Genomic DNA, 16,229 nt, shown 5'->3' on the forward strand with positions numbered 1-16,229 from the left:
GCTGTTGAGCATGAGAACTGTTCTGACTGTAAAAGGATTGACTCCTTTTGAAAAACTATTTCAAAGGGCTTATTATACACCCCAATGGAAACTTCTCATGTCCTCAGACCAGAAAGCTGATTTTACACTAGCTGAATTTATGAAGAAAGTCATGAATTCTAAAATCTGTTGCAGTCAAATTCTGTTTCAGATAGAAAGCAAACCGAGACATCAGAGGTGGCAGTGACACCCGGGAACTGGGTGTGGATAAAAGTCATAAAGAAGAAGAATTGGTCATCACCAAGGTGGGAAGGTCCATACCAGGTGCTTCTTTAGACACCCACTGCAGTCAAGATAGTAGAGCGAGCTTCGTGGCTCCACCTGATGCACTACAAACTAGTTAAGAACTTTGAATAATCAAACAACCAAAAGACTCGTAAACAAAAAATCAGCAAGCAAAAGGTTGTGGTTCCAAAAGTTTTACTGAGACACAGACACGTACAAGGTTTAAAGCGCTTTTCGTAACTCAGCAGTGGGGCACCCTGCAACTACTCCTCTGAACAACGGAATTGGTAATACCCTTATGGAGTGCAATGCAGCAGTGGGGCGTCCTGTAACCGCCACTATGAACAGTAACTGTGAGTCTTTCTTTAATTCATTTACTACACAAATTGAGTCTATCATGTATAGACTCGACGTCTTGGATAGCAACCAACACTTACTTTACAGCTACAATCAACCATGGAACGGGGAGCTGACAGCTCCGTTGCCTGATTCAGTTCAAGCTAAAGATAGTCCTGGAAATCGTGTGCCTGTCCTCGGTCCTAGCCAATCTGGTGATGTCAACAGCCGATCTTGAAATTTGGCAGTTATTTCGAATTCCGGTGTTAGTAATACACCGGCAGGAACCTTGAATCCTGGCGTTACTTATACATCAACAGTACAGCCTAGCAAAACACAACCTGTTGCTCCGGCTTCTTCACAGCCGATAACCCGGCAAATACTTCCACAGCGGCAAATTCAGTTTCCACTAGTACCGGGTTTGGAAACACCTGTTCCTGCTGAAACAAATGCAATCAGTGAGTTGAATAACACCAGTCCTGGTCAAACAACTTTGGATTTCTGGTTGAAAGACACTTCTTTTTTCAGTGACACCAATGTGGGTACATCACAGAATGCACTTCATGCAGGTAACTTGGGTACTTCTACTATAGTATCTGACTTAAAGCTTTTTGACAATTACTTATTTAAAATAAAAAAGCTGCAGTTAGAAATTGCTTACTTTGAGGAATGCGTTAGATCAAAGGTTGTCCCTAAAGGCTTGAGATGTCATCATTTCCCTACAGGGATAGAGTCGGGTTCACCTTTCTATATTGAATTGGTCAACCTCTTTGACCTCCAGGGTCTTGAACTGTTAGCGGTCATTATGAAACACTACAAGCTATGGGTTGACAACCTGTTTAAGGTGGTTGCAGAGTTGGATACAAGAATTAAATCTAACCTTAACTATGATCGTTACAAGTTTGAATACAGTCGGGTATTTTCCAGCATCAACGACCATATGGTTAAGTTGAACGTTATTAAACCTAAAAAAGTTAACAGAGATTTAAAGGCATATGAACATGGGGTAGCGTATCCTAAACCATCTTCGGACCAAGTATGGTTAAAGTCTAGCCATCATAACAACAATGTTCCATCTAATTCTGTCAATTCGGGCCAAGGGGTTGTGCATGCTTCTTCTAGCCACATGAACTCTAACAATGACAACCATTTGGTTGTTGAACTTTCTGATAGTATTCATAGTGACTTAGAAGATGACATGGAAGTCAGGCGGAGCGAAAGAATACACAACGCCAATAAATCTGCCAACAACTTACAGGCTCAAGGTGACCACAATCAAAAACAGGATTTTCAAGAGGAGACGCGGAGGGGAGCAAGACCGAAGCAAGGCTCTCGGTCTTCAAACAACAATCGGTCCAACAGGAACAAGAAGTGGAAGAAGTAGCCATGGGGCATTCTTGCGGTGTTCTATTTGAACATGCAAGTGACCGTGGTGTTCACACTACTTCTTTTATTGATATGAGCCACACTAACGACATAAACACTTATTTTGTTACCAGTTTAGATCTAAGTGTAATTCATGACTCTCCCCATGGTTACTCACATGCCTCGACAGTTGTAGAAGATGATTTATTTAATGTACCTAAACAAACTTGTGGTCCAGTTTTAATTTGTAACAGATTACGTGACTTTAAAATCTACAATTACTCAAGTTCTACTATCACTGTGGACATGGCTGACTTGTTGGCAAAAGGAACTACTTTTGTCCCTACACAGAATCTAGACCTGGTTAGAACTATCATCGATGTTAAACTTTTTGTTAGGAAGTTGAATCTTGTGTTGTTATTAGGTAAACCTACACATGTTACTGGCCCTTTATATGTACCGAGTACTTTTAATCCACCACTAAATCCGGTGTTGCAACTGTTCGAGCAAGTGTGTGAACTTGATATACGTCAGTTAGTTCGGTCCAATAAATACAAACCTAGTAAATTGGCTAAATCAAATATCACTAGTGATGAAAGGGATTTTTTGACTTTCATTAAATCTCAAAAAATCAGGATATGTAAACCTGACAAGGGTGGGGGTCTTGCCATTTTTGATTCAAGTGATTAAACCTTAAGTATGCTTGGACGTCTTAACACTTCAGCTTATCAGATAAGTTCTCGATCTGAAGTTAATGGTGCATACCAGCTAATCAATTCGACTCTCAGGGACCTTTTTATTGATGGTAGAATAGACCAGAAAACATTTAATTACCTTTGTATAGTTTACCCCACGTTACCCATACATGTTTGGTATACCTAAACTGCACAAGTGCCTTGTTGACCCGCCTATGCGTCTGTTAATAGACGGCCGCAATTCTCCTACTTACCCCATAGCAAAGTTTGCAGACGGGTTACTCAAAAAGTACTTGACATCAGAAACCCAGGTGTGTAAGGACTCTTGGTCTTTGTTGAGTGATTTGAATAAGCTCAGTTATGATGCTGAATACAACTTTCTAACTATCGATGTCAAGGACCTTTACACCTGTATACCCCATTCTGTTGGCCTTGATTGGACAGCTATTAGATTGAACCAAAACGGGGCCTTAAATAATGAAATCAGTTTAATTATTGAATTGTTAGACTTGATTTTGACAAATAATTTTTTCTTATTTGGTGAATCTTTCTATTTGCAAAAATGTGGTGTAGCCATGGGTTCTCCTTGTGGTGGCAGTTTTGCCAACATGGTCATGGCTCAGTGGGAACATGAATTCGTATTCAATGTTAGTACTATAACTAACAAAGTGATATACTACACCCGTTTTTTGGATGATATCTTCATCCTGTTTAAGGGTTCGGGTGATGAAGCTAGTGAATTCGTTCACTACTTGAATAGTACTACTGAATTCCTTAGGTTCACATCCACTTTTGATACAGATACCATTCCCTATTTAGACTTGATGTTAGTCAAAAATAGATCACAACAGTGTTTCCAAACAAGTATCTATAGGAAGGCAACGTATTCCAACGATTTTTTGCATTTTTCGAGTTGCCATCCTTTCTATCAGAAATGATCAGTTGTGAAAGGTCAACTAGTAAGGGCAGCACGTATCAACACTCAATTGCGTGATTTTTCTAAGGAATGTGACCGCCTTAAATGTATGTTCCTGAGTCGTGGGTACCCGGAGGATTTAATTGTCACCCTTATAGACGAGGTTACTACTAAAAGACACAATTGTGTCTACTCTCCAATCTTAACAGTTAAACCCCAGTTAGATGTGGGTCCAGAGTCAGTTACCACGTCTGATATCTTGGTCATCCCTCCAAGTTCAAACAGCAGCAGTACACCTTCCGACAGTGATTCTTCATTGAAATTTATAACTACCTTTTGTAGCGACAGTTTTGCAGTCACAGGTATATTGAAGAAAAACTGGGATCTTTTAAGGACAGCCCCAGTCCTATGGAATACACTCAGTCAAACGGATTATACATGTTTCAGAAGGGGCAGGAACTTGAAGAATTACCTCGAGTTGGCAAATTTGCATTGTCCTAAACCAGTTGGTATGGTCAAATGTGAGGCATGCAATTATTGTAAATACATGACTACATCTAGTATGTTTGAGATCAACAACACTCAATTCAAGCTTAGATCAAAGTTTAATTGTCAATCTAAATTTATTGTTTATTTAGCCAAATGTAAACACTGTTGTGCCTTTTACATCGGCAAAACCGAAAGTAAACTTCGTGAGAGAGTGTACAAACATATGTATGCAATCAATAAAGGGAAGTTAGAAAACGCACTAGCGAAACATATACTATCTTACCCTAATCACACTTTTACTTTTATGGCCATAGATCAAATAGTTCCATCTATAAGAGGAAGTCCGATGCCAACTCTATTGGAAGAATTAGAACTGGCATGGCAAATAAGACTTGAGGCATGCAAACCCCCGGGTTTGAATGACTTGTGTTCCATCAGTTGTATTCTAAAGAACAAAAGCTTTTGTAGATAATATGGCTCTTGTTTGCAGTGTAGTTAATGTGTGATGCACCTCTTGTTATCATAGCTTTGTACACATATATACAGTTTGTCTATGAGGGTTTTAGAATATCACAGAATTGTATTGGGTAGTTGCATCTAAAATAGGTGGGCTAACTAGTGTGGTACATTTACGTTTACATTTATATTGGTACAATATTATATAATATTCTATTATATTACATTACATTTACAGTTTTATTGTTCCTTTTGTTTTTTGTACTTTGGTTTTTAAAGTTTTGAATCATATGAATGTTATATCTGAGGCAATTGGTACTATAGTATTAGGTTCATATCCAATTGTCTTTTAACCTTTAAGCTGTTTTTCACACAGTAATTTATTCCTGTGATGTAAGCAGTGATGTTTTTTAAAATGTGGCGTTTTTTTATTTACAAGGTCTTCTGAAGAAGTTTGCTTTAGTGCAAATGAAAAGCGCTTTAAGCCTTGTACGTGTCTGTGTCTCAGTAAAACTTTTGGAACCACGACCTTTTGCTTGCTGATTTTTAGTTAAGAACTTTGAACTGGACAAAAATCTTACCTCTCCATTGGGGCCCTCAGCACAAAGTCTGGCTACAAAGGGGGGGGTCAGATCAATAGGACTCAACCCCAGTGAAGAAACCATCAGTGCTGAAGGTCCTATTAGGGCAGAGAGTAAGAACACATGTCTGAAATAAAGATGACAGGATCCAGTAAGATCCGGATGTACCTATTCAGAAGAGTCGGAGAAAACAGGAATGCAGAACAACCGTTTCCTTAGAAGTATGGCATAATCATCCTGTTGACTGTACTAGTGACAATAATCTTTTTGTTGTGGCCATGCCTTTTTCCAGCCAGATAAACTGAACTGAATAAGCGTGGAGATTTGCACGTAGAGTGGCACCCAAACTTCAACACTTACCATGCAATCAAATATGTGTATGCTGAGACCTTCAATGTTTCGAATTGCTGGATTTGCACAGCTTTACCAACAGCACAAGGGGGATTATTGTTAACTTCAGTCCCCCTAGAAGCCAACAAGACCTGGGAAAACTTAGTCTATGATACATCAGATGTCACATCACAAGATAAAGTAGCGTTGCACTTGTCTGTTCGACAGAAGGGGACTGTGTGTTTTTACAAAAATGATACAGTTCAGGTGGGTTGGAGCAATTGCAATGTGACTATTCCTTATAGATGCTACAATAAAACTGACAACACAGGTTCCTATTGCAATACAAGCTATGATTCATTTTTTGAACTGATGCATAGGACAACTGATGAAACAAAACATAATGCTGACCTCTATAAACAACTGATTATAGTTGACAAAAAAATGTTTCATCCAGAGCCAGGACATAGTAAAGTTACTACCAAAGTAGAAGATTGCTACTTTGTATGTGGTAGGAAAGCATATAAGTGGTTACCTGAGAACTGGTCCGGCAGTTGTTATTTGGGGTACCTAGTTCCGGCTATACGACACACAGCAGTTTTACCTCAGGGGAAAATTCGGAAATCAAGAAGCCTGTCAACCCAGTAGGGCAAATCAATGCGAGCTGGAAAAACCATCATGCTGTGAGCCTAGGAAAAAATGGACTGTCACATATGGACTTGGGTGATACCATCATCTCGTGGGCAGGTGTACTGCCAGCATATGGAGCAACAAAATCAATCTGGGAACTGAGAAAATTGTCTAAACTTCTCAAAATAATGAGCAATGCAACCTTTTCCGCTCTAGAATTGGTGACTGATGAAGTGACTGCCATGAGAACTGTAGTGCTTCAAAACCGCATGGCTCTTGACTTCACCCTAGCGGCGAGAGGAGGTACTTGCGCTTTAATCCAGGAGGAGTGCTGTTCATATATTCCTGACCACAAACACGAGATAAACAATCACCTTGAGGTTATTCAGCAGGTGTCGGCTATGACCAAGCCAGGACCAACTCCATTGACTTACTTTTTCCAGAGATTGTTTGGGGGGGTGGGGCAGTATCCCGATGAACATCTTGATTGCCATCTGTGTAGGAATGATCCTGCTGGTGGTATGTGTGTGCTGCTGCATCCCCTGCATGAAAAGACTGATTTAAGACCTTATAGACATGTCACTTTCAGAAACCTTATACCAAGGTGCTGAACTTGAAGAATTGCTAAAAAATTGAAAATGCTTTCATAAGTTTAAACTGAATGACTCTCTTAACTGCAAATCCTGAGTGGGAAGAGGTTAGGGGAAGAAAAAAAAACTGTTTATGCTTATTTTGAAAGTAGAATAAAAGTATTAAAAGGGGGGAAATGTTAGAAAAATATGTATTAGTAATATGCGAGGTTTAAAAGGGTTAATACATTTATTCTGTTCATACTGCATGAATCTGCACAGCTATTAGAAACTTAACAAGAAGCATTTGATTTCTGCTAAGGTTATGAAAATAATAAGAAGTGTTTCATTTCTACTAGTGTCATGAGACTTAACAAAGAGTTATTGATTTTCTGCTTATGCCATGAGAAAGTACACAGCTGCTAGAAGCTTCGATACAGAACACAATGGATGCTTGAAAGTATAAACCGTAGTCAGCATTACTTGTACCTAAACTAGAAATGTACCTTGAATCTAGGCAAAATGTAACACATATATTAAAACTGAAGAATTGAAAGTTTGTGGTGGGCTAAAATAAGCCCCAAGGCCACATTGTTTTTCTCAAATGTTTTGTAAATCAGCAGTTATTCTCAACTAGTCAGCAATTAGTCTAGTAACATTTTCTGTAGAACAATGCAGAAAGATGTGTCTAACTACATCAGCAATAGAAGTAACATTTCTGTGTGACATGGAAAGAACTGTATAAAAATGCCATACTAATTACTAATGTTCAGACGAACCATTCTGCCAGCATGCTTTGTCTCCTTGCTGCAAGTTAATAAAGGGTGCCTTGCTTGAACCTTACATGAACTGGTCTTTGAAGTTTTTTCCTTTGACATACAGGCAACACAATAGTGAGGCACAGGTAGCAGAATTAAGTTTACAATGACAATACATACACAAGTTTCAGCAGTGGGGTTATCTGTTTGGAGCACCTCAGAGGGTTTGGCAGAGTCCCGTAGCAGAAATCCTTAGAGGGGAGATTTCTTAGGACGAAGTAAATGGGGTGGAGTGCAGCACACACAGCTGTAGGGAGAAGAGCAGAACAAACACAAATATTAGTTGAGCAAGGGAGTAGGAAAGTAGTCTCAGTGGGGAAAAAAGGGGGGAAAGGAGTGTAGAGAAGGGGGGGTAAAGAAAGAAACATAAGATAAGAAGGCTGCAGACATGGAACACAACACTAAGAAAAAGAGCTAGCAGTACATCCAACAGAGCTAGTACAACAAGAGTTTACAGCAATTGATACATAATACAATTGTCAAAGTAGGGCAGAAACGGGCAACTACTAACCCTAGTATCTACTGGAGCTAGACCAAGTAATGACGACAAATACTTGCAGCAGTAGTTAAATATTACAGCATTCACAGTATGACAAATCCAGACAGCTACTAACCCTGGTAGCAGTTATTAACTGACACAGATGTTATACTACGATAAAACCAGGCAACACTAACATTATATAAAAACATATAATCTAGGCAACTTATCTGAATGCGTTGGCTAAGTAACAGCCTACAATTCCGTCTGTCTTTGGGAAATGTCCTGGATTACAAAGAGGACTATAGACACCATGAGGAAGTGGAATGGTCAGCAGCAATAGCATTTGCCAGTCTGTGCTATGGAGTTAAACAGCCTGCAAAGGCGTTTACTGTGAGGAAAACCTTCAGTTAGCCTTATATGCGGTCAGCAGCAGTAACGCTTAGCTATCCACATTAGGAATTTACCAAACAGCCTATAAAGGTAGATTACTTTGTCCAATGGTGCTATGGAGTAAAAGAAACAGCCTACAAGGCATTTTACTGCATGAAATGTCTTTGGTTAACCGTGTTTGCATTCAGCAGCAGTAGCGCTTAGCTATCAGCATTACGAATGTAACAAACAGCCTTATGTGTGGTCAGCAGCAGTTAAGCTTAGCTATCCGCATTAGGAATTTACCAAACAGCCTAGAAAGGTGGGTTACTTTATACAGTGGTGCTATGGAGTTAAGCAAATAGCTTGCAAGGCGTTTTACTGCATGAAATGTCTTCAGTTATCCGTGTTTGCGGTCAGCGGCAGTAGCACTTAGCTATCAGCATTACGGATGTAACAAACAGCCTGCAAAGGCATGATACTTTAAAACAATGGTGCTACGTAGTTAAGCCAACAGCTTGCAAAGGTGTTTTACTGTAAACAATGTCCTCAGTTAACTTTATTTTGCGGCCAGCAGCAGTAGCGCTAAGTTGACTGACTTACAAGTCTAGAAGCCTACAAAGGCATGTAACTTTGTCCACTGACCTAATATATGCCTAATTATGGATCATATGCGTCCCTTCCGAGACACCACTTTGAGGCCCACTCAAGAAATAGCACTACAGACCACACTAGGGAGGTGTACGATTCAATTAGACAGGGACTGACTTTTGTGCAGGGGCATGGATGTAGAGTACCTGCCAGACATGCATACATGCCCTCTCAAGCAGCAAAAGTGTAGGTAAACAGCCGATGTATAAGCTGCAATCACTATTTAAGTAGCAGCAAACAGCAAAAGTGTAGGTGTACAGTCGGTTAAAAAATCAGCAATTGAAATCTAAGTAGCAATAAACAACAGTGTCACAACAAACCCTATAATTGTGAAAATATGTGGTAATAAGCCTGAAATGTGTGCAGCACTTACCGGGCGAAGCCAGCAGCCTGAGGTAAGACCGATCGGCGTGGGAGAACAGGGGAATTTAAAAATGGTGCCGCAATTCGCAGCCTCACTAAATAAACTAAGGGCAGGAAGGAAGCAGAAAAATGGGGTAGGGCAGGCAGAGCTGGAGAGAAGGTGTCTGACAGAAACCTATCAGTCAGCTTTAGGGGAAATATGTGAGTTTACCAGAAAGGACAGAAACATCAGAGGTAAGTTTATACTACAGAGAATGAGGGGAGAATGGTAGTATTTTGATGTACCAGGTACAGCAGGCTAGTGGGGTGTAAAGTATGGAGAGTGGGGTTGGCTTGGGTGAGAGCAGAATAGGAAAGTATTCTATAAAAGAAGTGTGTGGGCAGAAATATATTTCAGGTGACTTAGAAGGTAGGAGAGATTGAGTTGTGAGAGAAATAGAAACCAGTAGGCTGCTTGGCTAGCATGGGGCAAAGTACAGGCAACACAATAGTAAGGCACAGGTAGCAGAATTAAGTTTACAATGACAATACATACACTATTAGAGTTTCAGGATTGGGGTTATCTGTTTGGAGCACTTCAGAGGGTTTGGCAGAGTCCCGTAGCAGAAATCCTTTGAGGGGAGATTTCTTAGGACAAAGTAAATAGGGTGAAGTGCAGCACCCATAGACTATTAGAGTTTCAGCAGTGGGGTTTTCTGTTTGGAGCACTTTAGACGGTTTGGCAGAGTCCCATAGCAGAAATCCTTAGAGGGGAGATTTCTTAGGATGAAGTAAATGGGTTGGAGTGCAGCATGCAAAGACTATTAGAGTTTCAGTTGTGGGGTTACCTGTTTGGAGCACTTCAGAGGGTTTGGCAGAGTCCCGTAGCAGAATTCCTTAGAGGGGAGATTTCTTAGGATGAAGTAAATGTGGTGGAGTGCAGCACGCACAGCGGATGAAGCCAGCAGCCTGAGGCAAGACCGATATGCATGGGAGAACAGGGGAATTAAAAAAAAAAAGTAAGGTAATATCCAATTTGTTATAGATAAATGAACTACAATCAGTGAGCCATCTGGCTAAAGTTACTTTTGCAACTGGTTTAGCCAATTTTAATTCTGCACAGGAAACAAACAATTGGTCTGTTTTTCTGATTTCTTTTGTACTATGCAGGTAAAAATGTAATTGTCTGTGAACATCTAATAAATGTAATGTATTTGCTCTTGTGTGTAAAATTAGGAAAGAATACTGGCAAATTAATGGCTTGACTGAAATTAGATTCTGACACCACCTTGGCAAAGAAGTAGGCATTTGTTCATAGTGTCACTCTATCCTTGTGAAAGATCATGGAGGTTTTGAAGACATGGCTTGAATCTCTGAAATTCATCTAGCAGAGATAATAGCTACTGGAAAACAGTTTTCCAAGTAAGATATTTAAGCTTGCATTTAGCTGCTGGTGCAAAAGGGTAATGTATTACTGCCTGTAGTACCAGATTGAATCCCACGGATGAATATGGTCTTTAAATGGAGGTCTCAAAAGAAGAGTGCCTTGCAAGAAATCTCTTCACAATTTATGAGAGGATACTGAAGAACCTTCAAGTCCAATGTGAAAATTTGACATTGCTGCTAACTGAAACTTAATGGTTGTGAAACTAGCCCTTCTTTAAAAAGCAAAGCTAAATAATCAAGTATGTTATATTGGAGCTGAAATGGGATCAATATGATTTTGTTGTGCCCAGAAAATTAATATTTTTCTATTTACTTAAATAGAGTTTCCTTGTTGAAGGTTTATGGGAAGATTAAAGGATATGTTAGACAAGGGAAGAGAGCATTGGTTGTCTGTCTGTTAAAGGAATTGCAGACATCAGGCTGATGTTTGAGATGTCTGGAAGGATCATGCCCCTTGGGTGAGACAGGAGATCTGGAATCAGATTCAGAATCCAAGGTTGGTGCAGTAAGTGAGGCCAAAGGAAGGGAAACCAAACCTATCGAGGCCAATAAGGTGCAATGAGGATGACTTTGCTCTTCAACCTGGCAGCTTTCTGCAGAAATTTCAGAATGGGATTGGTGAATAGGCATAAAGTAGATTAGGAGGCCAATCATGAAGTAGAGCATCCCTCGGTGCTTTCCCCTGTGGAGGGATTAGGGCAAAGTAGTTGCTGCATTTGTTGTTCAGGGGAGATACAAAAAGGTCACAGCAAGGTTGGCAAAAAATTATTTCCATCACCTTCTTGTTGAGAGACCACTCATGTGGTAGTAGAATGTACCTTCTTAGTTTGTCTGCTATCACTTTGGACTTTTGCAGAATATGCCCTGCTACAAGAAAGCGGTTGGATGAGATCATCCATTGGCACACTCTGACTGCTTCTTGACAAAAGGGGTATGATTCGGTCCCTCTCTGTTTGTTGATGTACCAAACTACTGACATATTGTTTGTTTGAATAGCAATTGTCCCCGAAGGTACAGTATTCTTGAATGCCTGCAATGTTAAGAGCACCAGTCTCATCTCCAGGACATTCATATGGAAGTTGGCCTCATTGGGGTACCAAGTGGGAGGTTGGCATAATGGTTTAAGCATTTACATTACAGACACAAGGTGCAGGGTTTGATTCTCACTTGAAGCAATTGGCTAGGCTTAAAATAGCCCACAAGGGCAGTTAGCCTAGTAGCAGCCAATGAACCGATGAACAAAAGTGCCTTGGATTAACTGCCCCAGAAAGTGCCCCCCACTCCAGCTGGGAATCCTCCATGGTCACTTTGGCCTTGGGCTGAGGAGAATGAATGGACAACCTTGTAAAACTTGATGTGATTGAATCCACCACCTGAGATCTCTCTTGCATGTCTGAGTGATCCATATCTGTGTTGACATGGGTTGGTAAAGTACTGACCATTGTGTTGCTAGCATCCATTAAAGAATCCCTATACAAAATCTGGTTAAAGGAACTAGGGTTATTACCGCTGACATTGATCCTAGAGCTTTAAGGACCAAGTGTGCTGAAATCTTTGTCCTGCAGATTATTTTTCTGACTTGCAATCTGATAGTTTGTACTCTTGAGGGAGGTAGTGAAGCTACCATTGACTTTCTGTTGAAAACTGCTCCTATGAGTTCCAAATTTTGAGTTGGTTGCAGTTGAGACTCGTCATGGTTTATGGTTATTCCCAAATGAGTACAAGTGAGAACAAGTCTGAAGAGCCCGATTTCTTGCCCTTATCAACAGATGCCTGGTCGGTGCGGTAATGAGCCAATCATCTAGATATGGTAACACCTGGAATCCCTGCAGTCTCAAGTGAACTGCTACTACTGCCATACATTTGGTGAACACCCTGGGGGCTGTGGTGAGACCAAAGGGCAGAGCTCTGAACTGGTAGTGACTGACTCCCAGATGGAAGCATAAATACCTTCTGGATATGATCATCTTAATGTGACAGTATGTATCCTGAAGGCCTATCAAGGACATTCAGTCATCCTTGCCCAGAAAGGGGAGAATAGACTGAACCATGAACATCCGAAATTTGGTATGTCCAACTGACTTGTTCAAGTTGCTGAGATCTAGAATTTTTCTCTAGTCCCCTGTTTTCTTTGGCACTTATAAGAACCTTGAGTAGGTTCTGGATTCTATCTGGTCTGGTGGGACCTCTTGGATGACTCTTTTTTTTCTAGCAGCTTTTATATTTGAGTTGCTGCTTCTTCCATCTGACTAGGTGGAACACTGGGAATTTTTCTTGAGATTGGAGGTGGGAGGGAATTTAGTATTATATAGCCTCTGGATATACTCTTCTGCACCTAAGTATCTTTTGTTATGGCTAGCCAAGTTCTCTGGTGCATGGATGATCAAACCTCCAATTTGCCTCCAAAGGTGCACAATCAGGACTCCTTTTAGGAGCACTGGTAGGGTCTGTCAGAGAAAGAATCTCTAGACTCCTGGTTTTTCTGGCCTCCTCTGCTGCAGGGGTGTCATCATCTATTAGAGTTCCCCTTCTGCCCCTGGGGAAACTTCTTCCACGTGTGTCCTGGAAATGACCCTGGAATTTCCTGAACCATATCTTTTGATCACATCAATGATTTCTTGAACACAATCTCTGAGGGATCAAAAAACATATGACCATTGCAGAGATGGTCTTTCAATCCTTATCACAATTGGATAAAGTTTCTTTCACTGTGGGGAAGAACATATAAGTGCCGTCAAAGGATGCATTGATGGAACGAAGACCTGAAGGGCTCCCCAAAATCACATAAGCGCATCAAGGTGTGTCTCATGGTGGAGGTGCCTGTACGCATTGCCCTTGAGACGCCTTTGGCTGCCTGTGAAAAAACCCTCACGGATGAGTTTGAAATTGATTGTAGGGAAGCCAACTGAGAAGTCATGGATGATTTGACCTCTGCAAAAATGGATCCTGATGGAGAATTTAAAAGTTGCTTAATCACATCCCTCTCTGCAACCTAATAAAATGTGCCAGATAATTCAGTGCCATTACAGCAAATCACTGAAGCATAGACATGCTTCCCAAACCTGTCCATCACCCTAGACTCCCTGTTAGGGGGATGAACATTGGAACTCTGTTCAGCAAGTTCCTTTTTGGTGCCCGCTGCTATGACCATGGCATCAACTGGCACCCCCTTTATCCCAAAACTCCTTCCCTTAAGGTAGTGCCAGAATCTTGTCTGGTCTTCTCAGTATGGGTTCAACTGTGTCAGGTTCCTTCCATGCCTGCTTAGAAGCCAAATCAATGAGCTCATCAGCGGGCAGAGTAACTCAGGAGGTAGATGGGCCAGTACCGAAAGCCCCCATGAACACTGACTCCTCAGATGGGTTGCTGTGGCTCCAACCACCTCTCTTTTTCAGGATCTCAAGGATGTCTCCAAATGAGACATTATCTACAGGTGATCATGAGGACCTTTCACCTTCATCGAAGTCCATATCCTCTGTGACTGACTCTTATGGAGAATTCAAGTGCTTCCACTTGCACTTCTTCTTTCTAGGGACCTCCTCAGTGGGGTGCTCTGGGGAGGTAATGGGAGAAACTGTCATACCCTGCTGGGAAGCCTGGAGATCTTGGACTGGCTGCCCCTGTGGTATAAAATGATGAGGCTCTAAGCGCAGATACATCAGGGTAGAAGTTTGAGGATCTGAGGGTATTAGATCCATCTATCCTGTCAGAGCAGAGAATACCCACTTCACAACCTCAAAGGCCAATTGTCCCAGAGAATAAGAAGACCCTGGCACAGAGAAGGCAAGCTTCTGGACCGCTGTCCTGCTCTGTTCTGAAAGCAATCTCCCTGAGGAAGTCAGAGCTGAGCTATTCAGTGCCAAAGCTCTGCAGGGCAGAGATGGCTCTAACTTCATAGTTGAGTCCAACACCTCAGACCCGACAAGGAGGCTTTGGCTCTGACAGTTGCCCAGATCTGAAGAAATCTAAACTGAAGCACTTAGAGTATGCTTTGGATCCAAAGATATTGTTATTTTTGGATCCAAGCCAGATGGTTCTGGAAGGCTCAGTTGCAGGGACACTGAAGCAACTGAAGGAATCAGAGGAGGAGCTTGAAGTGGGGTGTGTGGTTGATGGATGGGCCTCCTGACCTGATGGGGTAGCAGCCGGCAAGACACAGACACACTTTTTTGGAATGACACCAGTCCAAGTCCCCCTCTCTTGCCTCAACTCATTCGTCCAGAAGTCTGATGGAGGAAGATGTGGAAAGGATGATGTGGAAGTTCCTCTCGGTGCAGATTCAGACCTTGCTGGCTGCTACCCCATCAGGTCAGGAGGCCCATCCATCAACCACACCCCCACTTCAAGCTCCTCCTCTGATTCCTTCAGTTGCTTCAGAGTTCCTGGAACTGAGCCTTCCAGATCCATCTGGCTTGGATCCAAAGATAACATTATCTTTGGATCCAAAGCATACTCTGAGTGCTTCAGTTTAGATTTCTTCAGATCTGGACAACTGTCACAGTGGGCAAGACACCAATCTGAATCTGCACAGAGAGGAACTTCCACATCATTCTTTCCACATCTTCCTCTATCAGACTTCTGGACGAATGAGTTGAGGCAAGAGAGGGGGACTTGGACTGGTGTCATTCCAAAAAAGTGTAAGGGCACTCTGGAAAGCACAGGATCAATAGACAGTGAATATCTGGCCCTAGGAAGACCTACAGAACTCCAGGCAGTCGAATCCAATGGCTTTTTTATTGTGTCTGAGATTGTTGGATCCATCCCTTTTTTCTTCCTCTGATCCTAGGGTGAAGAACTTTGGGATCTTTTTGGATCCAACTTAGGTCTTTTTCGAGATAGCTCTAAAACTGAGGTGGAAGGCTTTGGAGACAAAGGATTTAATGTTTTAGTTTTACCTTTGGGGGACTGAGCTACAGATACTGCTTCTCCAAAGGAAGATGGTAACAATCATTTTAAAATAAGTTTATTTTTTCTCTCTACTAGTGCCATAGGATTGAAATTATGGCAGACCGAGCAATCCTCTTCCAGATGTTGTGGTCCTAGGCAATAAACACAAAGTGTGTGGGCAACTGACAGCAGTAGCTTGTGCCCACATATGACACACTTTAAACCCAGATGGGCCTTTTTCTGCCATTACACTAGCACTTATAACTTAGAAAAAAATTAAAAAAGAGAGGCTTTGTTTTAGTATGAAAGGACTACACTAGAGGGTAGAAAGGTAAAAAGGATAGAAAGAAAATTACCAACGATAGACAAAGGAAAAAAAAAGGAAAGAAGAAATTACCAACTATGGTAATTGAAGAAACATGATATCGTATGAGGGTAAGGGCTGAGAAATGGTATTGTATGAGGGTAAGGGCTGAGAAATATATGAAAACAAAGATTTAGAAGATTATCAATTGAAAAAAATGATCGCTTATCAGTGAAAGCTGGAGAGCTATGCTGACCACGTCCTTTTACAAAAAGCAGAAAATTAGATCTGAGGTAGCAT

This window comes from Protopterus annectens, chromosome 9.part0 (assembly GCF_019279795.1).
Source record: "Protopterus annectens isolate FY-2018-M chromosome 9.part0, PAN1.0, whole genome shotgun sequence".
Taxonomy (NCBI): Eukaryota; Metazoa; Chordata; order Ceratodontiformes; family Protopteridae; genus Protopterus; species Protopterus annectens.